Consider the following 23428-nt stretch of genomic DNA (forward strand, 5'->3'; position numbering starts at 1 on the left):
CGAGGTGCCGCAAATGCCCTTATTTTCTTAAGTTGTTTTTTTTTGTTTGGTTTGGTTTTTTGAAAACCATAACCAAGAGTCTCAACTTCCTGGCTAATACATAAGTGGGTTGGGTATTTGAGAAATACCTGGACCTTGATGGGTATAGTGTCCAGTTTCTAAATCATAAGATAGTTTCACAGAAATTTCTTAGAACATTTCTACCTGTGTCATAAAAGGCCAGGTGATGATGGGTCTCCGGTAAACGTCTGTATCTAACATCTCTCTCTGTCTTTGTATTGTGTCTAGACAAACCCGGACCTGCAGTATAAACATTGTAAACTGACATTATATTTTCAAGGACCTTGCATAATGCCAGCGCTTTCTAGTGTTTAATAACATCCTAATAATCGTAGGGTAAAAATGCCGTTTTCTATTCCAAATCTGACATGGATTCTCCAGTAAGAAAGGCAAGCGCCGAAATGGAAAGGACAGACTGTTAGGACGGGAGGCGTCATTTCGGAGATTGGCCACGGCTCTCAGTTGGCCGGTGACCCCAGAATACAGAGGGTTTAGATGATGCTGTATAGAGCATTTAACTGCAAAGCCGACCCTAATGCCCACATCTCTAACCACATCCTTTCCCCTGCTCTGCCTTGTGCAGCCTCATGCACTTGCTAGTACCCCATCTCTTGTTTGCCAGTATGCTGGGAGATATTTTCTATTATTGGCTGTCTAGGGTCAAAAACTTGTCATGTTGACATGATACAGGACAGTAGCTATAGTTACAGATAGCCGCAGATGCGAGTTTGTTTGTGCCCACGTTCTCTGAGTGCAAGCAAGGTCTAGCAGCGCTCCAGTCCTGGTAGAGCTTAGCAAGGTAATTAGAAAAATAGAAGTTTAAACCAGGCAAGAAGAATTAAATTAACTGGAACAAACGCAATAAACAGAATCAAATCTTTTGTCTCAGCACCTGATGACTCAGTGAAGCACAAGGATCAATGACAAAATCCACCCAGCTTTTCGACGGCATCTCTACCTGCTAAAAGTGGTAAATAGGTAGCAGACTGGAGCATTCCGTCTCCTTGGGTGGTTTTTATTCACATCACATAGATCTCCTTGCAAACACTCTCCAGTTACGTGCAACGAAATGACCTCACTCGTTGACGTAAAGGAGGTTTGATATCTAAAAAAAATATTAGGTATTGATGATTTTTTGCCTCTTTTTATATATCGACTGTAGTGTACACAGGGCAAAAGTCTTTAAGAACTAACGCATCAAAATTATAAAACGTCTGGATGTGAAGTTCATAAAGCCAAAACTACTTTTTTTCTTAAACAAAGGCAGATGCTTTGTGTAGATGGGTATCTCTTTCCTGTGTTCTAGGCATTTACTTTCATTTTTGAAACCCTTTTAAGTGTTACATGGGGCACCTGGCCCTGGAGTGAAAAGAGATTAAAAACACCTTGGGGAATCTTAATTCCTTCTAAATCACCTTTTTCCCCCTTAAAAAAAAAAAAAAAAAAAAAAGGAGTTGGTCTCGAATGAAATATGGAACCTTATCTACCTTATGAATAATCTCCTCTTTTTTCTCCCCTCTCACTGCCCCAGAGTTCCAGGGCCTGCTGATAGATAGGGGGTGATTAAAAATTCTCATCGTGCCTGTGTGCCTTGTACCCTCTCCTTTGTCATTCTGCATTTGGGTATCAAAGCCATAGCATCTATGTTCTTTGAAGACTAAGCAGGTTGGACATGCAATTTAGATGAAAAACAATTACTCTGTGTAAGCTTGCTTTTGGCAAGAGTGTATTAAGGCTCATCTCATTGATGGGAAACAAAAGCTGCACTTCATCCTCATGAATTTCAAATGAGAGCGAGAGAGAGAAAGAGAAGGAAACAGTGAGTTTTCTGGCAGGAGCTTTTCTGCATAACCTTTCTCTGACGAGTGGATGCCTTTCTTGCTAGAATACCCTTAGCCTTCGCTTGGATAATAATGCACTTCTCGCCCTTGCACAGATGGTGCAAATGATCATACCGCTCAACTGATGGGGAGCCTTTGAAACACAAAAAGAGGACTAAACAGTTGAAGTGTGTGCCGTGGCCTTTTTTTTTGGATTTAGGAAAGGAAGAGAATTAATGGACACATTGCATTGACACCTTTTGTGTTGAAACACAGATGTGTTTCATTTTGAGAAAACAAGCAAACAAAAGGCATGCTTGTGAGTTAGCTATGTTTAAAGTCATATTAGGGCCTTAAGAAACACCATGTTATCTTCAAGGGCTCAGTTTGAAAATCTGAGTTCAGAGAGTTACATCACATCTTTGACTTCTGAATAATGTGTTACACCTTGCTTGTGGCGCCAGAATGAGCTCTTGGCCTTGCCCTTGGAGGGATAGCCGACCAAGCCACGCGGGCTGCCACTGAGTGGGGCCCAGCCTTGCTCTTAGGAGGCCCATGCTCACCAACAACTTCACCCAGTTCAAAAACACCAAGGACACATGGAAGTTGGTGTTGAAAAGGAATAAAAGTCACCCAAGCCCGACAGGCTTTGTGTGTGTTCGTAGGCATGTGCGTTAAGGAGAAACAGAGCTGGCTTCATGGGAACAAGGCCTCTCTGGTCTCCCTGAGCCCCGTGCTTGAAGGCTCTGTGCTGTTTCAGTGGTCTGCTGTCTCTCTTGGAATTTCCCCTATGCCCTGGGCCCCACATGTCCCAAGGAGGAGAGAGAGTTTATCGCGGAGGATGGAGGACGGAAGGGAGTTTTGGGGTGGGTGCTATCACTGCCCTCTGTCAGAATTTTCTAGGCGCAACCCTGGTGCAGTTTTCCTCCCTCCTGAAGGGCAGGCTCAGTGAATGGTCCTCCTCTGGAGATGCCACTGAGGGAACGAAGTTTGCTCCAAGTGAGTTGTATGTCTCTTCATGTATTCACCGCAGACATTGTATTCTTGTCCCAACCTGTTCCATATCTGAGGTTACTATTACCTGAGTGGCTTCACAACAAGATGTGGTTTGTTGACTCATGGTTAACAGGTGGAGATTTTTTCCCCCTTTTTCTAAGAAAGCAAGGTCTCGATTTCAGTTTGGGCTATGAACAGATTTGTATTCCTGTCTGGCGTTTATGGTTTGAAATTAAATTACAGATTTTCCTTATAGCTTATGGTCAAGTTCTAGTCCCTAAGCTGGCTAATGTTGGAGGTTGGGTAAAATTCTACTGGATCTCTTCAACTTAAATGTCTTATATAGGTGAAAAAATGTGACTGGGGACTTGATGAGATGTACCTTAGGATATTTTCGAGAAGCCATAAAGCATAGAGTAAAAGAGAACTAGGCCTGGATTCTGGCTCTGCCATTTGAGAGTATATCCTTTTAGGAAAGTAATTTTGCTGCATTAAGACTCAGTTTCCTCACCAGTAAAATGGGGTTAAGAATATGACCTTTCAGGGATTGTGTCAGTATTATATAAAATAATATATATTAAGTGATTAAAACAGCTCATGGTGTGTGGTACAGGTTTTTTAAAATTATTATTATAACTATATACATTTAGTTATTTAGAGTAACTGGCTATTATCTATCTTCCTAATCTTAACCCTCTTAGACGGGCTAAACTCACTATTCAAAGCCCATATTCAAACGAGACTTCCTAAATGCATGTAGAAAAGAAAACAATCAGGAAAGTATAAACTAGCTTTACTTAATTTTTAAGGATATTTCTCTTTTTTTAATGTTTTACTTATTTATTTGAGAGAGAGAGACCATGAGTGTGGGGAGGGCTAGAGGGAGAAGCAGGCTCCCTACCGAGCAGAGAGCCCCATGTGGGGCTCGATCCCAGGACCCTGGGATCATGACCTGAGCTGAAGGCAGATGCTTAACCTACTGAGCCACCCAGGGGCCCCTTAAGTATATCTCTTAATAAAATATCTATAACTTTCCTGAATAAAGTATGTGATTTCCTATCCAGTGGGCTTAGAGTTAGATCTACGTAGGGCGTGGACACAAATTTTTCTGACTTTGGATCTGTCTGTCTCCCTTTATATCATACAGCCTCCCAGATCTCTACGTAGCTGGTGTCAACCACTACCATACATTATACGAATATGTTATTATTTTAAAAGGTAAAAAGAAAGTGCTCAAACTCATCTAAAACCCGCAACATAATAATATAAAGGCTTTCCATTTATTGAGCTTTTTGTTCACTCCTAAATAGTAAGCCTGTGAGTTGTAACTCTACTGCCATGCATCTCCCTTGGAGGAGGTCCTGCTTCATGGCGAACATCACAGCTGTGACATGCTTTTCTTTTTTTTAATTAATTAATTAATTTTTAAGAGATTTTATTTATTCATTTATTTGAGAGAGAGAGCACATGAGAGGGGGGAGGGTCAGAGGAGAAGCAGACTCCCTGCTGAGCAGGGAGCCCAATGCGGGACTCGATCCCGGGACTCCAGGATCATGACCGGAGCCGAAGGCAGTCGCTTAACCAGCTGAGCCACCCAGGCGCCCTGTGACATGCTTTTCATCCTGTGAATGAGATACTCTGTGGGGTTTGGTGGGGTTTTTTTTTTTTTTTTTTTTATAAGTACAGGGTGTTTATGAATTCCTCATGCAATTTTAAAATTTGATAACTTGCATATCACAGAAGCACACGGTAAGCATCTCCTGCAAACCAATTTTGGGGAGTTTTCAACACTCTCCAATTCAGATATCAAGACTTCGGCCCAAGGACCATCTTTAGGGATGCGTTGTTCATTTGGATTTCCTAAGCTGTTGAAAACATTCTCCATTTGGTGCTGAGTAATTTCATGAACCGCCTCTCTGAGCACAACCCTAAATTTCTTCAAAGTGTGTGGTTTTGATGAGGAGGCAGGTTTATACAGGTCTCATGAAAAAAAAGAAGTCTGAAAAGGGGAGGGGTGATAGAAAGTAGCCAGATAGTTCGTCCTGGTCTGCCAGTACATTTTGTGAAAAGGATGTCATGGATGAGCCATTAACTATTTGAAATAAGATCATGCAGACAGGAAGTACAATCCAAAATAATGAAATTGTCCTAATTTAGGGGAACGTTTCATAACATCTCAAAGTAATACCATATAAAGTGTGTATATATTTTATACAAGAGGATCAATAACTCACATTTTACTGAGACCAGATATTGAATAAAATGAACATTAGTACTAACAACTTTCCATTATTAAAACCTCAAATTGTATACTTTATACAACTACCTTATGTATAGATCTATAGACCCCCATCTCTGTAAACATATACACATGTTCACATTGCTGCGTAGATCTACTAAATGTATTTTTCTGCCTTCCAAGGCCCATGTATTTTTAAAACAAACCAATCATTTATAGCAGTCAAGTTATTGGTATACTGGCTGTAGTAACGGAGGGGAAGTTGTATCAGTTTTAGAAAATATATCACCTCTCTTTCATACAGTTCTCTTCCTGGAAATTCCCAGTTAAACTAAGAGGAAGGAATCTAAAATAAATGAGATTTTTACTAAAACAGCTTTAATTTTAACATGGTCAGCAGCCATAAGGCATAAGATTTTGCCTTAGTTCTTTGAAGTTATTTATTTTTAAATTAAATTTATTATTTTTGCCAGGAATTTGCAATTACCTGTAATATAATTTTATCACTTTTTTATTGAGCTATAATTAACATGTAACATTATATTCGTTTCTAGGTGTACAACATAATGATTTGATTTTTGTATATATTTTGAAATGATCACCACCATAAGTCTAGTTAACATCCTCGTCACCCCTTATTGTGGCTTTTAAAAATGAAGATGCAAGGTGTATTGAGTGATTTGCGGTAGGATGGGTACTGTGGATTAACATCTGGGAGGAATGTGATTTAGAAGAAAGAGGCCAGCTTTGTAGGAAGATCTAAGTTTGGGGCCAGTGAACATTTTTCACATGGTGTCGTGTGTCTCTGGGGCAAGTATATACAATTCTTTGCCTTAGTTTGTTAATCTGAAAAGGTTGTTATTAAGATTACACCCAATATACAAAGCACCCAGTACACTGCATAGAAGGACCCAGTAGATGGAACCTGACAATACTAATTATAGATATAGGTTTGTGCTGAACCCTTTGGACTTCTACTACACACAGTGTGCATAAAGTCAGAGTACCCAAAAGCTCATGAATTGTACTTTAACTCCTTTCTATAAAGTGCAATTTGAAAAACCACGGTAACATAAAACCATAACTCATAGAATGAGGTTGTGTGCCTTTTGGCCTTTTTTTGGTTTCACTTATAACAGAAAATAATGGCTTTTATTTATTTATTTATTTATTTATTTTTGCCTTTGGAATCTAGCATGATGGCAAAATTGGTAGTTATCTTTACCAATCTATGTGGATGTTGAATTGCCTTTTTAAAAAAAGATTATTTATTTGAGAGAGAAAGCGCCCACAGGGAGGGGCAGAGGGAGAGAATCTTTAAGTAGACTCCCTGCTGAGCACAGAGTCCAACATGGGGCTCGATCTTAGGACCCATGAGAACCAGAACCTGAGCCGAAACCAAGACTCAGACGCTTAACTGACTTAGCCACCCAGGTGCCCAAATCGCCTTCTTAAAAGAAGACTATTGTCCACTTAGATTTCTTATCATATATATATTATATTATATTATATATATTGCTTGAAATCAAGACTTTGTTTAGCTTAAATGATCGAGCAGAACTTGCAATGCTATTGTTTTTAAATGCTATATTTTCTTTTTGGTAGAGAAACCAAGAGAATTTCTGTGTACTTAGAAATTAGAACAAAATGTGCCCCCCCAAAGCAGTTCAGAGATCTATATTTTAGATTATCCCAAGTTTCTACTTAAGAGCTATGAATTGTAATGGAGATCAGACTTCTCTATGTGTTTCAGGTTGTCAGCTATAATTAAACAAAATGCCCAGAGCTTTCCAGTTGAACATAGATGACAATGAACCAGTGATCAAAAAATTGTTGTCGAATGAAACAATATCAGTAAGTGACATCTGCATTTGCTCAGAACCTCATAAGGTCCTGGCATGTATCTACTTTTCTATAAATCTTGAGCTACAAAGAGGCTGAAAATTCTTTTTGTATTGATTTTTCCTGGTTGATTTTGTTGAATAAAGCTAATGTGCAGACATTGAGAATGAACATAGAAGGGGCTTTGGAACCATGTGGCATTTGTCTAATTTCCAGGACAATAATACCTCTGAAAAGAAAATTGATTCAGAATATGATATAGAACACATGCTAGAGTGAATCTCAAAGTCTTGAATTCGTCGTGAGCATGAAATGTTAGTACCTCTGAGACTATTCACTGGAAATCCAGAAATGTTGTCTGCTTCTGACACATTTCTTTTTCTTTCAATAAAAATCAGATCTGGGCTGGTGCTAGTGTTAAGCCCTCGGGTAGCTGGAATGAAGCTGCCATCTGGTGAAATTCCACTATTTATCATACCAGCTTCATGGGTGACTTAAATAGTCCACTCCCAACATTTTGACACAATGCAATTATTTTGCTTTAGATAGTCAGCATTTGTTTGTTTGAAAAGGTTGTTGCTAAAAGTACCATCTTCAGATAAATGTGCTCAGTTTTGTATTTTAGATGTATTTCACAACCACACTTCTATAAATAGGTTGGAAAATAGCTAGATACTGATTTGTGGTTGACAGCTAGTTTTAGTAGTATTCAGAATTTCTCCAAGGATACTTTGACTGGTTCCCTTGAGTCTTTACAGCTCATGAAAACTCCAAACAGTTTTAAAGACAAGCGGAAGAAAAAATATTTAACGCAATATGTTCAAATCTCAGTGGATTACCTTGTTCCAGATTTTCCAAACTAGTTTAAGTTTCAAACATTTTTTTTTCCAATTGTTTTTTTGAGCATTTATTGTGATTGTTTCAGCGTGTTCTGTGAATAACAAAAGGTGCAGTCAGTGCTTAATTTAGACATGGGAAAGCCCAGGTCCAAGTGCTATCTATACCTTGTGTTTGTATGTGTCCTTTTTCTTGTTGGTTAAGGACATGGATTCAGGAGTCTGTCTGTCTTCCAAATGGGCTCTGCAGGAAATGTTGGGCAAGTTACTAAATTTCTTTTGTTTTGGTTTCTTTGTCTGTATGAATATGGATGCTAATAGTACCTACTTCATGGGGAGTTAGGAGGATTAAGTAAGTTAGTACCTTTAAAGAATTTTGAGAGGCACCTGGGTAGCTCAGTCAGTTGAGTGACTGACTTAGTTTTGGCTCAGGTCATGATCTCAGGGTCCTGGGATTGAGCCCCATGTCAGGTTCTGCGCTCAGCGGGGAGTCTGCTGGAGATTCTCTCTCCTCTGCTCTCCCCCACTTGCATGCTCTCTCTCCATCTAAAAATAAATAAATAAATCTTTAAAAAAAGAGAATTTTGAAATGTTTGCCTTATAGGGGATCTGTGATAGGTATTATCTTCTATTACATATGTGTGTATGTGTATAAATATGGTATATGTGAGTATGTATGTATATGTATACACTTGTGTGTGTGTGTGGATACATGTGTGCAAACAATAGTAGAAATAGACATCAATAAACCTAAAATATCTTCAGTGTTCCTTCTCTTGTCTCATTGCTATTCCCATCGTTGGTTATATGAAAATTGCTATATTATCCAAATATGTGTTAAATAACAAAATACTAAACTAGGCTCTTCATCAAAGCCATAAAGACAATATACGAAGCTGGATGCTTTCAAGGTTTTTCACTTACCCCTTTTCTCTCATCTTATCCTCAAATATTTTTTACATATTTTGTAAGTCTAGAGAGCATTTACGTTGCTGGAATGATCCATCCAGAATCTTCCAGATGTGTTTATGTAATTCATGGTGTGTGGGCATTTCTCTGTGGCGATTCCATGTGGATACCAGGTTTGAGCAAAAGACTTAACACAGCATTTCTGTTCTTTCCCCTTATGAAGAAAGTGGTTTTCCTTCTATCTGGTAACTTTTGCCTCTTCAATCGATGTTCCTTGGAGATGCCAGTAAATGAGTTTTTTTCACCATTCCTTCACATGCCATGCTGTCTGCCACAGTCTTCCCAAGGTTCTGGTGTTTCTCTTCGTCCGCACTTGCCTTGAAGCGTGATCATAGACATGGTGCGGGTGAAGGGCGAATCGAAGATCAGTACAGGGAAGTCCGGGAGTCCTTTCCTCCCAAAGATGGAAAATGTTCTGGACTGAAGATTGACTGTCTGAGTCACTTGACTTTCCTCTGTGAGTGCTCAGCATGGAGCAATATCTACTCTCCCTGTTTTACTTTTTTCATTTTAAAGATCCAATTACCTTCTCTTGAATATTGCAGAGGGCCTGCTGACCTAATAATTCTTTCATCCCTAATTTCCATCATTATCTCTGCTTGAAGTTCCCTCACACGCACACCTCGGCCAGAGGATGCGTGTGAAGGACACAGATACCCCTCCTACAGGAAAGGCTCGGATCTCCGGAGAGCCGAGTCTCAAGTGCATGGCAAATGTTTGTTCCTCATTTTCTGGGGGCGTTTGTCAGGTAGGCTGTTTTAGATTTAGATGCGGTCTCACTGACTGCAGTGGCAAGGCTGGTGGTGCTCTTCAGAAATGCTGAGACAGCCACAGCCTGGGGGGGCCTCGGGAAGTTTGTCCCTCAGTGAGTCTCCAGGTTCAGCAGTCCTGAACATTTTCTCTCCAGCTCTGTCCCTTTGTCACTCTCTGCGGCTGCCAACACCAGTCAGTAGTTTGCAATGTGTTCTTTCTGATACAGAACTGTCAAATCTCTGAGAAATAGATGATTCCTTCTTGGGGATTCAGCAAGTAAGAACAGGTGTTGGTTTTCGTGATGATGTGTGAAAGAATTTGCTGGACTCCATTTCTGGGAGGCATAGTGCTGGTAAAATAGAGAGAATATTAGACTACAACTAAGAATGACTAGTATTATTAGCTACCATTGTTGAGAGTCTGCTGTGGGCCAGACACCATAACAAGTGTTTTAGGTATCATAGGTCTGTTGAGCTACAAAATAGCACAATGGCACTGCAAGGTAGGTGTTATTCCTCCCACTTTACCTTAAGTGGGCTGAAGCTCAGAGGGAGGGAGATTCTTGCTCAACATGGCAGACTCCTCAAGAGAGAGGTAAAGTCACCTTCTGGTGACTAAATCCTCTCCTCCCCCTGCGGAGAAGCTTAGCTGCTGAGATGCTTCTGTGCGTTTGGAATTTCTGGTACATTCTGTTTTGGGGAGGAACTGCCCCCTGATGGAGATGCCAAAGGACGTGTCAGCACACTGTGAGATGTGTGAGACTTTCTGTGTCTCAGCTGGCTTGCGTCATCTGCAAGTGTGCAGTCTGCTGGGGAAGACGTCAAGAGTTTGCCAGGCAAGGCCAGTGGGGCTCCCTGCCTTCTCCACAATCTGCTCATCGGGTGGCCTCTCGTGCTTTTTTTTTTTTTTAAATGGTAAAATATACATAACATAATAGTCATCATTTGAACCATTTGTAAGCGTACAATTCTGTGGCATTAAATATATTTACAGTGTTGTGTAACCATCCTCTACTCAGAACTTTTTTCATCGTCCTTAACAAAAGCACCGTACCCATTAAATAGCAACTCTCACCTCCTCCTCCAGCCCTCCCTGCCCCCTGCCCTTTGTTCTTCTTTCTGACTCCATGAATTTGCCCATCCTCTGTATTTCATATACGTGGTATCACACAGTGTTTGTCCTTTTGTGTCTGGCTTATTTCACTAAGCATGCTTTCAAGGTCCATCCATATTCTAGCATATATAAAAATTCAGTTCCTTTTTATGACTGAATAATAACCCCTTGTATGTCTGTATCACAGTTTATTTAGCCATTCATCTGTTGATGCGCCTGGGTTGTTTTTTGGGAGGGAGTCATTGGATGATTTCTTTTCCCAAGTCCTCAGGGACCTCACGCCCCATGCTGCATACCCAGGGTTTTCTTTTGGAGAGTATGTAGTGGTTCATGGTGTCTTAGGTAGTTTGGGCTACCGTTGCAAAATACCATAGACTGGGGGGCTTATAAACAACAGAAATGTATTTCTCACAGTTCTGGAGGCGGGAAGTCTGTGATCAGAGTGCCAGCACCGTTGGGGTCTGGTGAAAGTCTTCTGATTTGGAGGCTGCTGACTTCTCATATTGTCACATGGTGGAGAGCAGAGAGAGAGGAAGCAAGTGCTCTTGTCTCTCTCTCTTTTTTTTTTAAGGATTTTATTTATTTATTTGAGAGAGAGAGAGAGCACAAGCACGGGGAGAGGCAGAGGGAGAGGGAGAAGCAGGCTCCCCGCTGAGCAGGGAGCCCGATGCGGGACTTGATCCCAGGACCCTGAGATCATGACCTGGGCCAAAGGCAGATGCTTAACTGACTGAGCTGCCCAGGCGCCCCTCTTGTGTCTCTTCTTATAGGGACATTAATCCTACTCATGATGACTTCACCTTCATGACCTAATTATGTCCCAAAGACCTATCTCCTCATACCATAATATTGGGGGTTAGGATTTCGATGTATGAATTTGGGGGGAGGGCACAAACATTCAGTCCATAACAACGAGATCCTTCATAATGGACCATATAAAGACTGGCAGTTTAAATTCGGTTTCCACCAAGTATTTATTGAGCCCCAAGTAGAGGTCTGTTGCTGTATTTGACAGGAGGTATGTCCATTAGCAGATAATGGAGTACAGTGCCTTCTAGGGAAATTTACCCCAGAGCTCACGTATGCACATCCTTACACTCCTTCACTCTCCCAGTTACCATCCCCACTACAGACACATACACCCTTCTATCCCTCCCAGATCCCTTCCCAAACAGGTGAGTAACCATGAAAACATATATCCAAATACATAATAGAGAAGAACTGATGGAAGGTACGAGAAGGGCAAGATGGCTGTTCTCTTGAGTGGTCAGGCAGGCCTTGGAGAAGAGATGGAATTTGAGCCAGATCATAGAAGATGGGCATGGCTTGTGTAGGCATAAAAGGATAGAGGGTAAGGGTCTATCAGAGCAAAGAAACCACTTGAGCAAAGTCTCAGTGGGGAGTGTGGTGGGATTTCTGGGGAAAGGTTTATGTTGGAGAAGGGAAATAGGGAGGTGTAAAGGGAGGAACGGATAGATGGTAGAGAGCTTATAATTCTAGGTTGAGGACCTTGAACTTTACTTGGCATGCAATGGGGAGCTCTGGGATAGATAAACGACACCATCAATCTGAAAAAGTCTATAAGCCAGTAACCTGCATTAATTAAGGGCCACTATTGGGCTGAGCACTTGGGCTAGAAAGGTGAAAGTATCACTCAGGATGGAACCTGGCGAACACGACAGTTTGAGGGTTAGGACAGGAGGGGTTGGAAAAGAAGAGAGAAAACAAAGATCTAAGGAAGGATGTGTAAGAGTGTGATCTTAAAAGTTGGCAAGGGGAGTTTCCCTGAGAGTTTGGTTATTGTTATGAGTTGCACTAAGATCCTGAAGGGGAAGGATGGGATCTTGCTGTTGATTTAACAGGTGGAAGCATGTGGATGGATGTGTTAGGCAGAGCCTTATGGAATGGGGTGGAGGGGGCAGAAGCCAATGTACGATGGGGTGAAGAAGAGAGTTTGCAGACATGAAGATGTTGAATGAAGAGCGTGCTTTCCAAATACATGATGATGAAGAAAAGAGCTGAGTATGGTGGTGGGCTGGAGAGGACAATATGCTTAAGAGATCTACTATTATTATTGTTCTTGGTTATTGCTGTTAGAAGAAAGGGCAACTAAAACATGTTTTACATTGGTGGGAAAGAACTAGAGGAGATGGTGGGTTAGGAACAGGGATCTGACAAGGAACTGTGGACTGGACTGAAGTTTGGAAGTGCCCAGATGACAGGGAGCTGTTTCAGGCAGCCCGGGGAGGTGTCGGAGAACCACAGCCTAGACAGAAATCGAATAAAGGGATAAAGAGAGTTATCAGTGAGGCTTCTGGAGAAGGAGGAACAGGACTTGGTATTGGATTAAAGGTTGAAAAATAAACATCCAAGAAGTCACGGAGCTTGGCTTGGGTGATGTGGTGCATTTGACATGCTGGGCCCATTTCTGCCAGACTCCTTAAAACAGCCCAGGCTCACTGTCACACATGCGTCCAGCGCTTCTGACAGTGACCCTGAAGAAATGTCAGACTTGGAATTTTTCTTTGAACTGTATCCCTTTGTATTAGGATCTGTGTTATGTGATCTTCCCAAACTAATTGTTCTGATTACTGTGCATGTCCTCTGCCATCTTTCTTCCCATGAGTGTGCAGCCACGGAAAAGAGGCTGAGTCATTAGGGGAAGAAAGAGGCACACAAGACCACATCCGCGGGGGCTCAATGACCTGTCAGTCTAGGAGCCTCGGGCCGCTGTACAACGTACCTGTTCACATCATCATTTTGTTGTCAAAGCTCCTTTTTTTTTTTTTTTTTTTTGCTTTTTTCCTTTTGCTCCCTGCTTCAAACTTATTTTTGGAGCATTTTAGTGACCTTGACCATGAAATGACGTGATGATGCCACTTCTCAAGGGAAATGTGTTTAAGATGTGCTGGTTCATGAAAGAGAATCATCAGTCAGAATTCTCCAAGGACTTAACCTTCATCTGTGTTTCGAAGAGAAAAGCTGCTTCCTTCCCCTCACACAGAGACCTCCAGCACTCCTTCTCCTTCTCTGTTGCTTGCCAGCTTGCCTGAGTAAGAGTAGATTTTTTTTTTTTCTCTTTGGAGTCTCATGGCGTGGCTGCAATAGTGATTTGGATGGCAATAGTGATTTTTATCCTTTCTCTGTGATTCTTTCTGTAAGTGGAAGAGGGGAAAGAATCAAGTGGTTCTGTCTTCTGACAACAGGGCCATGCAAGTCTCTCTTCACACCCCACCCCCACTCCCCAACCCTTCATGGATTGGGAGTAATTTTTTTTTTTTTTAAGTAGACTCCACACTCAACATGGGGCTGGAACTCACAACCCCGAGATCAAGAGATGGATGTTCTACTGACTGAGCCAGCCAGGTGCCCCAGGAGTCGTTTTTTTTTTTTAATTGCTTATGATTGCTGTCTTACTTTATGGGTATTTGAAACTCTTCCTGACTAGTCGTTCAGGGTGTCCTGAAGGGAAACAAGAGCAGCCTTCTGGCGCACCTGGATAAAGAGAACACAGATGTGAAGCTGGCCATGTGGTGGAGAGCAGGGAGAAGGCTGAGTGCCGGGGCTCCAGAGCTGGGGTAACAACATGCGAACCTGAGTGGCCTGAGGCAGAGAGGACTGTCCTCGATGGGCTTGGCTGAGTGCCCGGGAGCTGACAGGGTCTAGACCAGTTTCCATTGGCTGTCAATCTTCATGTGAGTGGGAATTTTGCTGTGCTTGCTCTATGTCATCTCATTTGCAGCCTGCCCAGAAGTCATTTAGGGGTATGACTTGGGCTTACAAATGTAGCTCTCTCTTTCTTTGGACACTCAATGAAGATGCTTCCCAAGGATGCCTTAAGAATAGCTGTTGGGCCCCAGCAGAGTCCTGGATCCCTTGTGTGCTGGGGGAAAGGGACTTCAGGGCTTATGGTGTAGAGGGTTGATTATTTCAATATATGTCTATGGGCAATGGATGCCACTGTTACCTTCAGGAATACACATGCGAAGTGCTGGTCTTAACCACTCTGGACCTACCACTACGTCTGTTTTTCTTTCATTCTGGGTGAATCCTACCTAGTAAAATTGTGCTAACATTTCTGGCAAAATTACTGTTCCTTCCTCTCTGTTTCTACCTTTGCCTATTCTTCCCTTATTGTATATTATATATACATATATATTATTACACATATATTTTACATTACATATATGTATATGCACATATATATTACATACACCACATATTACATATATACACACACCACACATGTACATACATATAACACAATACATATGTACACACACGTACATATATGTGCATATGTTACACATGCACATATATTACATATATGTATATATACATGTGTATATTATATATTGCACATATATATTATATATACACACACATGTACTACTCCTGATAAATTTTAAAGAAAGAATGGGCCACATTTTTTTTTTTTAACATTTTATTTATTTATTTGACAGAGAGATAGCGAGAGCGGGAACACAAGCAGGAGGAGTGGGAGAGAGAGAAGCAGGCTTCCCGTGGAGTGGGGAGCCTGATGCGGGACTCGATCCCACACTGGGATCATGACCTGAGCCGAAGGCAGACGCTTAACAGACTGAGCCACCCAGGCGCCCCAGAATGGACCACATTCTTTTTTTTTTTTTTTTTTAAGATTTTATTTATTTATTTGAGACAGAGAGAATGAGAGAGAGAGAGCACATGAGAGGGGAGAGGGTCAGAGGGAGAAGCAGGCTCCTTGCTGAGCAGGGAGCCCGATGCGGGACTCGATCCAGGGACTCCAGGATCATGACCTGAGCCGAAGGCAGTCGCTTAACCAACTGAGCCACCCAGGCGCCCTGGACCACATTCTTATTCGCTAAAGGAAAGAATCCCAACTACTTATCTCATTTGAAAAACCATATTTTTTGTGAATTGACACGCACAAATCTCAATCTTTTAAGTACTTATTTAATTAAATACTTTTTCACTGAGGAAGCAGTTGCATGGGAAAAGCTAAGGCACAGCCCATAAGGGCCCCTTCCTTGTGGTTCATGGTTCAGATATGCAAATGTTTTTAAATGTAATTACTTTTGAAGATGTTTGATTTCATGAAATGAATTATTCTTGCTTCCATCTACTAAGACACAGAAAGAAGTTTCATAAATTGGTGTAAAACTGGTCTCTATTAGTATGTCTAATCTCAGTCTCAAATCTATGAGATTTCGATATTTGAAGAAATATGGCAAGACCATAAAAGCGGCTCTTATTGAGAGTTTGGAATTCAGTAATTTTGAGAGATTTAAAAGAAGTTTGAAAAAATACATAGCTAGTTTTTCATGCTGACTTTAAGTGAGAGTTGAATTTACTTTCCTATTACAATTTTTTGAGTGGGTGACACTAGAAAAGAATAATTTTTTTAAGCAGAATTGATGGTTCAGAAAATTCCTTCTTCCTTTTGAAATTGTTAACAGGCAATTTCCTTCCAAAGCATTAAGTACTAGCTTCTTCTAGAATAGATTCTTTTTCCAACAGCAAGCTCCAAATGATTCAGGAAAAGTTATTTTTTCAAGACTTGGGGGGCGCCTGGGTGGCTCAGTCGGTTAAGCGTCGGACTCTTGATCTCAACTCAGGCCTTGATCTCAGGGTGGTGAGTTCAAGCCCCACATTTGGCTCCACACCCAGTGTGGAGCCTACTTAAAAAAAAAAAAAAAAAGAATATTATCTTGGGTCAGGTAGATAGATCTCACCATGGGAGAAGCTGACACATGCTAGCTTCCTCTGTTTCTCCCACTCTCTTGGAATAACTAAATATCTCCAAAGAACAGCCAGGATAAAAATAACACAAAGCATCCAAAGAGCACATACTATAAGAACACTAGCAAATGTGGTAATTTGTTTTATGCTGCCAGCATGAGGGTAATGGAGCTGTGATGATTGACAGTTCTTACGTGATATCAGTAAAATTCATTATCTGTGGGATGTTTCCTGTGCTGTGTATAGATTTACTATGAGCTGATCCTGCATAGGCAGGCATGTGGGGGAAAATGTAGCAGCAATCTAGAAAGGGAAATGGCCTGGGATGATAGCCTGGCTGCAAGTAAGGATGTTCTTGTGTTGAAGATCAGTGCAATTGAAAGGATTTAGCAGTCAGATTATCAAGGTAGTCGCTGGAGGGCTTAATTATTGCCCTCACAATTTCTTCCGTGCAGTGATTTGAATGGGAAGGATGATGTAACAATCACAGTCCCCTGAACAAGGTACTTCAGGTTCCCCAACTCTATAGTAGCTAGGTAATTCAAGACCAAGCATTTAGAAGTACAACCAAGTGGTAAAAGATTTGAGGAGTCAGGGACAATGATTAGAGGGCTGATAGCAATTATGGGAATATTTGCTTCTGTCAGCTGTGGGTCTTACAGTTCTAGGGTATTTCGTTCAGCACTGGGGTGCTGAGGTTTTATTGCAAATTTCTAGTCAACTTGAAATTTAGGGTCTTAGTATTAAAGGTATTGAATTTGCTAGACAATTCCAAAATTATGTGGTTGGTTACACCTATATTGCAATAATTAAAATTATGTTCTGTAACCTAAAATGGCATGGTGGAAAAGAATAAGCTTTGGGTTTGGAGTCAGATGATGTAATTTCCAGACTTGGACCTCCTACTTCAAACTCTCTATGGGGGACAAATCATGTAGCCTCCGTATGCCCGAGTTATTTTGTCTATAAAATGGCTCCTATGTTCTCTACATGAGGGCGTGAGAATCAAGACGTGCTGCCCTTGAGAGAGTTTTGAAATAACAACAATAAACAAGGGAGATTTCCTTCCTTGCATTTTCCTTTACTGTATTGTTTTTGTCCTTTCATCCTTGGTTTTGATGATTTGTGTCATTCGCCGAAGAGGTGTCACTGATTTAAGCCGTCTTAGCTCCTTTACCAGAAGTGTACATAATACATTTAAAAATGAGCCACTTTTATTATTGTCCACATCTTAGAAATTCTAAAGTCCGTAATTTTAACTTCTAGAAATATTCAGAAGAAATATGTCTCTAATTGGCGATTTAATAACATTGTGAAATTTGATTTACATATTAATAGTTTATTTTTTATCTCTAAACTTTAAAAGTACTTAGAGCCTAATTTATATACACTACTTGTACTATCACGGAGCAAAAGTGACATGACTCATGCGGTTCGCTTGGAAATGGAGAACACGTAGGGGCGCCTGGGTGGCTCAGTTGTTAAACGTCTGCGTTCGGCTCAGGTCATGGTCCCAGGGTCCTGGGATCGAGCCCCGCATCGGGCTCCCTGCTCGACAGGAAGTCTGCTTCTCCCTCTCCCACTCCCCCACTTGTGTTCCCTCTCTCGCTGTGTCTCTCTCTGTCAAATAAATAAATAAAATCTTTTTTTTAAAAAAAAAAGAAATGGAGAACACGTACATTTTACGATTTCTTCCTTCTCTTGGATACTTTTGTGGTGGTTGGAGCACTGTTTGAGGATTTGATCTGGAGCATGTTAAGGAAAATTATAATTTCAAAGCTCTGGCTGGTTCTTCCCCTGTTAAGGATGGAAATTCAGGCTGAGTTATTTAGAAAAGCCTAACAGTGGCTTTTTTGGGTTGTGAAACTCAAGCTCTCTGACCACCACCACCACCACCACCACCGTGACCGAAGCTGGAAGAAGGCCCTCGACTGAAAAGCGCTAGAGTGTTCTCTCAAATTTCGGTGTTCTGCTGCTGTATGTGCCCTGAAACTAAGGTTTGTGGAGTTTCAGCAACTGGATGAGATCTATGGAGTAAAGCAGGAGAAATTCCCACGAGTGGGGATAGCCAAATAAACTTTAAGAACGTTAAGATCTTGGCGCGCCTGGGTGGCTCAGTTGGTTGGGTTGCTGACTTTTGATTTCGGCTCAGGTCATGATCTCAGGGTCCTGGGGGATTGAGCCTGTGCCAGGCTCCGTGCTCAGCGGGGCATCTGCTTGAGGATTCTTTCTCTCCCTCTCCCTCTGCCCCTCATCCTGCTTGTACTCTTTCACTCTCTCAAATAAATGAATAAAATCTTTAAAAAAATTAAGAATGTTAAAATCTTGTTTTATGCTGTGTTGTCATTTCCCCTCTGTTATTCCCAAACCCTTGGGAGGAATCTGTTAAATCCTACAGCCCTTCTGTTAGTGGTGCTTTAGGGAGTGACAAAAGGGGAACTGTTATTTACATCGGGGAGGGTGCAGGATTGCCTACTGTGTCGGGGCCAGGGCTTGGATATTAAATTGGATATTAAAGAAGAATGTACACCCAGAAGAGTGGCCTAGGGGACATCTAGATTGTACTAGTGTTATAGGAAAAATTGTGAAGTACTTGTAACCGGGCACAAAAATTACTGGGTGGTGTAGAGGTTTGATGTTCAGAATAAAGCAGTTGGTCCCTGGGAGATGCAAACAAGTTCTGTCAAGTACGTGGGATGTAATTGATGCCTCCCCCGAGATAATTCCAAATATTACATTTTATTGCCTTGGATATTGACCACATCTTTTAGCAAAATTCATTTCAGCATTGCCCATATAGGAAATTCTTTGGATACTCATTAGAATTCTTTTTTGACATCTTACTGATTCTCTCATTAATTAATGAGTTAAATAATATCTTGACATGTATTCATTTGGTATTTGTATGAAAATCATGATTCTACCTATTTAAAAACTATCTTTTGACACAAGTTTCTTCAGAGCCGATATAGATCATGCTGATATTTCAAATGACTGAGTTCCTGACCCCTTCTTTTCTTTTTAAAAAGATTTTTATTTATTTATTTATTTATGAGAGAGAGCAACCAAGAGAAAGCAAGAGCCAGGGGGAAGGGTAGAGGGAGAAGCAGACTCCCCGCCGAGCAAGGAGCCTGATGTGGGGCTCGATCCCAGGACCCAGGGATCATGACCTGAGCTGAAGGCAGACCCTTAACCAACTGAGCCACCTGGGTGCCCCCCTTCTTTTCTTTAGTACCAAATTCCCGTCTTGTGGGAGACACTGAATGATTTCTACCTCTAACCCTCACCCACGGACACTGACTGTATCCTCAGTCTCTCACACTTCAGACAGAAAGGCAAAGGAACAAGGGTTAGCTGCCGAGGGCCCACTCTGAGAGGTGGCATGCTCAGAAAAAAATGATTAGTGCACCCAGGTCTGTGCCTACACACAAAAATGTAGTATCCCTGATTTTCACTCCCTTACTCTATTTTAGGAAGTTATTGCATATGGGGAATGGTGTAGGCTGAATTATTAAAATTATAAATGAATCACAATATGCGATAGCTATAATGATCATCCCTGATATAAATTTCAATCAGTAATAAAATCAAGCAGTTAATAGAGGGTTCAGGAACATAGCTTGAAATTGACGTGTTTGTGGAACCAGGAAGATTTACTCTTGGATTCATAGTTTCCAGTCAGAGATATTAAGTCTTTCCCTATTTCCAACTGTTTGATTTAATGTTATGTTATCAAGAGACAGAGGAATTTGGAACATATAATTTCCTTCCACAAGGAGATCAGAGGTCAGATGCTATGATGATTTTTGCTCAAGAATGTTAATTTCTTGTTAAGATGAATGAAGTCTCCTCTTAGCATGGCTAGCATTATAATACTTCTTGTCTTTCATTTGTGATTCATAAAGAAATTGATTCGTAAAGTGCTCCTCAGAAAATACTGGATTCCCAGATTGGTATGTTTAGCTATTTCAAATATAACTACAAGACTTTCCTAATATAACTTCTATTAATCCATACCGATTTCACAGTCTTTTAAAAACTTTTTTTTTATTATTGAAGTATAGCTGACATACAATGTTATTAGTTTCAGGCGTACAACATAGTGATTCGACAATTCTATACATTACTCAGTGCTCACTACAATAAGTGTGGTCACCGTCTCTTAACATTGTAATACAACAGTATTACAATATTATCGACTGTATTTCCCATGCTGTAATTTTCATCCCTGAGACTTACTTATCTTATAACTGGGAGTTTGTACCTCTTAATCCCCTTCACCTTTTTCACCCACCCCTCTATACCCTCCCCCTCTGGTGACCACTAGTCCTCTGTATCTATGAGTCTGTTTCTGTTTTGTTTGCTTGTTTGTTTTTTTAGATTTGGCATACAAGTAAAATCATATGGCATTTTTCTTTCTGTCTAACTTATTTCACTTAGCATAGTACCCTCCAGATCCATATGTGTTGCAAATGGCTATTATTCTCTCTCTATATATAGACCACATTTTTTTAACTATTCATCTATCAGTGGACACTTAGGTTGTTTTCATATCTTGTTTATTGTAAATAATGCTGCAATAAACATAGGGGTGCAAATATCTTTTGAATTGGTGTTTCTATTTTCTTTGGGTAAGTACTCAATGGTGGAATTACTGGATCATAGGGTAGTTCTATTTTTAATTTTGTGAAGAACCTCCATGCTGTTTTCCCCAGTGGCTGCACCAGTTTGCATTCCTACCAGCAGTGTAAGAGGGTTCCTTTTTCTCTACATCCTCACGAACCCTTGTTCTTTCTTGTCTTTTTGATACTGGCCATTGTGACAGGTGTGGGGTGAGATCTCATTGTGGTTTTGATCTGCATTTCCCTGAGGGTGAGTGCTGTTGAGCATCTTTTCATGCTATTTTACAGTCATTTAATTTTCATCGAGGCCTTCAGTTTTTCTGTTTTCTGTTAAACTCATCATTAAAATAAGCCTAATCTGTGATTTCCTTCTCTGACAATGTAAACTCTGGCGTGTTATTTTTATAACCAAAATAACTTTGTTCTTTTTTATTATCGATCGTTGTAGAAAAATTAGCAAATACATGGGTGCCTGACTGGCTCAGTGGGTAGAACATGTGATTTTTTATCTCAGGGTCTTGAGTTCAAGCCCCATGTTGGGCGTGGAGCCTATGAAAAAAATATGTAGAAAATACAGATAAAAAAATGAATTCTCCCTCATGACTCTATCCCTCAGAAAAGAGAACCATTAATGCCTCCAGTATGTCATTTCAGGTATTTTTCTATGGATAAATGTGGATTTTACTTTATGCACACATACATATTTAAAAACATACAATCTTGCTGTTAAAAAAAATTCTTTTTCACCAAAAAGAAATAAAGGAAACCTTCTCATGTTGATAATAGATGTTCTGGAGCATGTATTCTTAACCATGGGCTCTGGAGTCTGACCAATTGAAATCCCTCTTCCAGTTGTGTGAACTTGGGAAAACACTTACTCTTACTAAGCCTCAGTAATTTTATCTATAAAATGGATTTAACATTCACTACCTCCTTTATGGGTATGTTGTGATGATTAAATAAAATAGTGCTTGTAAAACATCAAAGACATAGGAGCATTGCATAAATGCTAACTATTATAATTTCCCTATCATCAAATATGACTGTATTTTGACTGGTCTTACAAGTTGAATTAAGAGAATGAATTGGGGTTGAGGTAATGGGGTCAGGAGAGATGGATTGTTTTTCTTGAATTTTCTTTAGAAATTTAGTAATCAGTATGTTTGATAATCTGTTGCTGTAACTGGAAAACTGTGAGTAGTTTTCTTGATGACATTATGCTTGGTTAGTGGGTTGGATCCTTTTACCTGCAGGGTTAAGGGTTACAGAGTGATTGCTTATAACTGAAGGTGAGCTACATTGTCCGTTATTGGATCAGACTCTAACTCTAGCCTTCAGGAGACAACCAAACTTTTGTGGTTGGCAGCTGTGGAAATTTAATTTTGGTGGAACAGGGCCATTAATGATTAACAAAAGCACTATATGCTTGAGTTCCTCTTAACAGCTAAGCTCCTAGTGGGTTTCTGGAGATGCAGAAGTCATGGCAAATTAAATCACATCTAATTCAAAGCAATATTTATTGCATACTGGTCATACAACTGACTCTAAATCCCATGCCATTTCTCTATTTCAGCAAAGAGGTGTTTAAGCGTGGCAGGTAGCACATTTCTGGAATTTGATCAGTTTTTTGGTCATAAAAGCAGTTTAGTTCTTTGATTATATGCCACGATGACTTAATAGCCCTTTTAAAATAAAGATTATTTTCTGCTAATTTATGTGTTTTCTCTTTAGGCCTCCATTTTTGATAAACTTACAGCAATTTTAAAGGTGGAATTTGTTAAGGGATAGAGTATATTATTTTTGGTCTTAATTGAATCTGCCAGCTCACCATGTTTTTTTTTGTTTTTTTTTAAATATTTTATTTATTTATTTGACAGAGAGAGAGAGACACAGCAAGAGAGGGAACACAAGCAGGGGGAGTGGGAGAGGGAGAAGCAGGCTTCCTACGGAGCAGGGAGCCTGATGTGGGGCTTGATCCCAGGACCCTGAGATCATGACCTGAGCCGAAGGCAGATGCTTAATGACTGAGCCACCCAGGTGCCCCCCAACTCACCATGTTTTGATGAAAGACTGGTCACTGATTTTTTGAATATATGACTTTTTTTTTTTTTTTAAGTAGGCTGCTCACCCAGTGCGGAGCCCATTAAATATTAATTTTTGGCCATGCCTTTTCACATCCCAACCTTTTTAAAAGTAAAGATATTACTAATTTAAGAAAAAAAATGTATTTTAAGATAGTGAAATTGTCATAAACAATATAAAGCAAAAGGGTTGGAAGAAAGATACCTATTGGAAAGACAGAGCTCAGAGGGTTAAATGAGGGTTCACATATCTGGTGGATGGAAGACCTCAGCTTGGCTATTTATCCTCAGGTTTATGCTCTTTCTGTGGCACAAAAGAGCTGCTTCTGTACATGTCCTATGAAGTGAACATACAGTC

General features: G+C 40.5%; 1 long non-coding RNA gene across 1 annotated transcript in view; it reads left to right on the forward strand.

Moving 5' to 3' along the window:
• Positions 1-23428, forward strand: part of LOC144381147 (uncharacterized) — a 398096-nt gene that overhangs the window by 123847 nt on the left and 250821 nt on the right. The gene's annotated exons all lie outside the window — the stretch shown is intronic.

Source organism: Halichoerus grypus, chromosome 2 (genome assembly GCF_964656455.1).
Source record: "Halichoerus grypus chromosome 2, mHalGry1.hap1.1, whole genome shotgun sequence".
Classification (NCBI taxonomy): Eukaryota; Metazoa; Chordata; class Mammalia; order Carnivora; family Phocidae; genus Halichoerus; species Halichoerus grypus.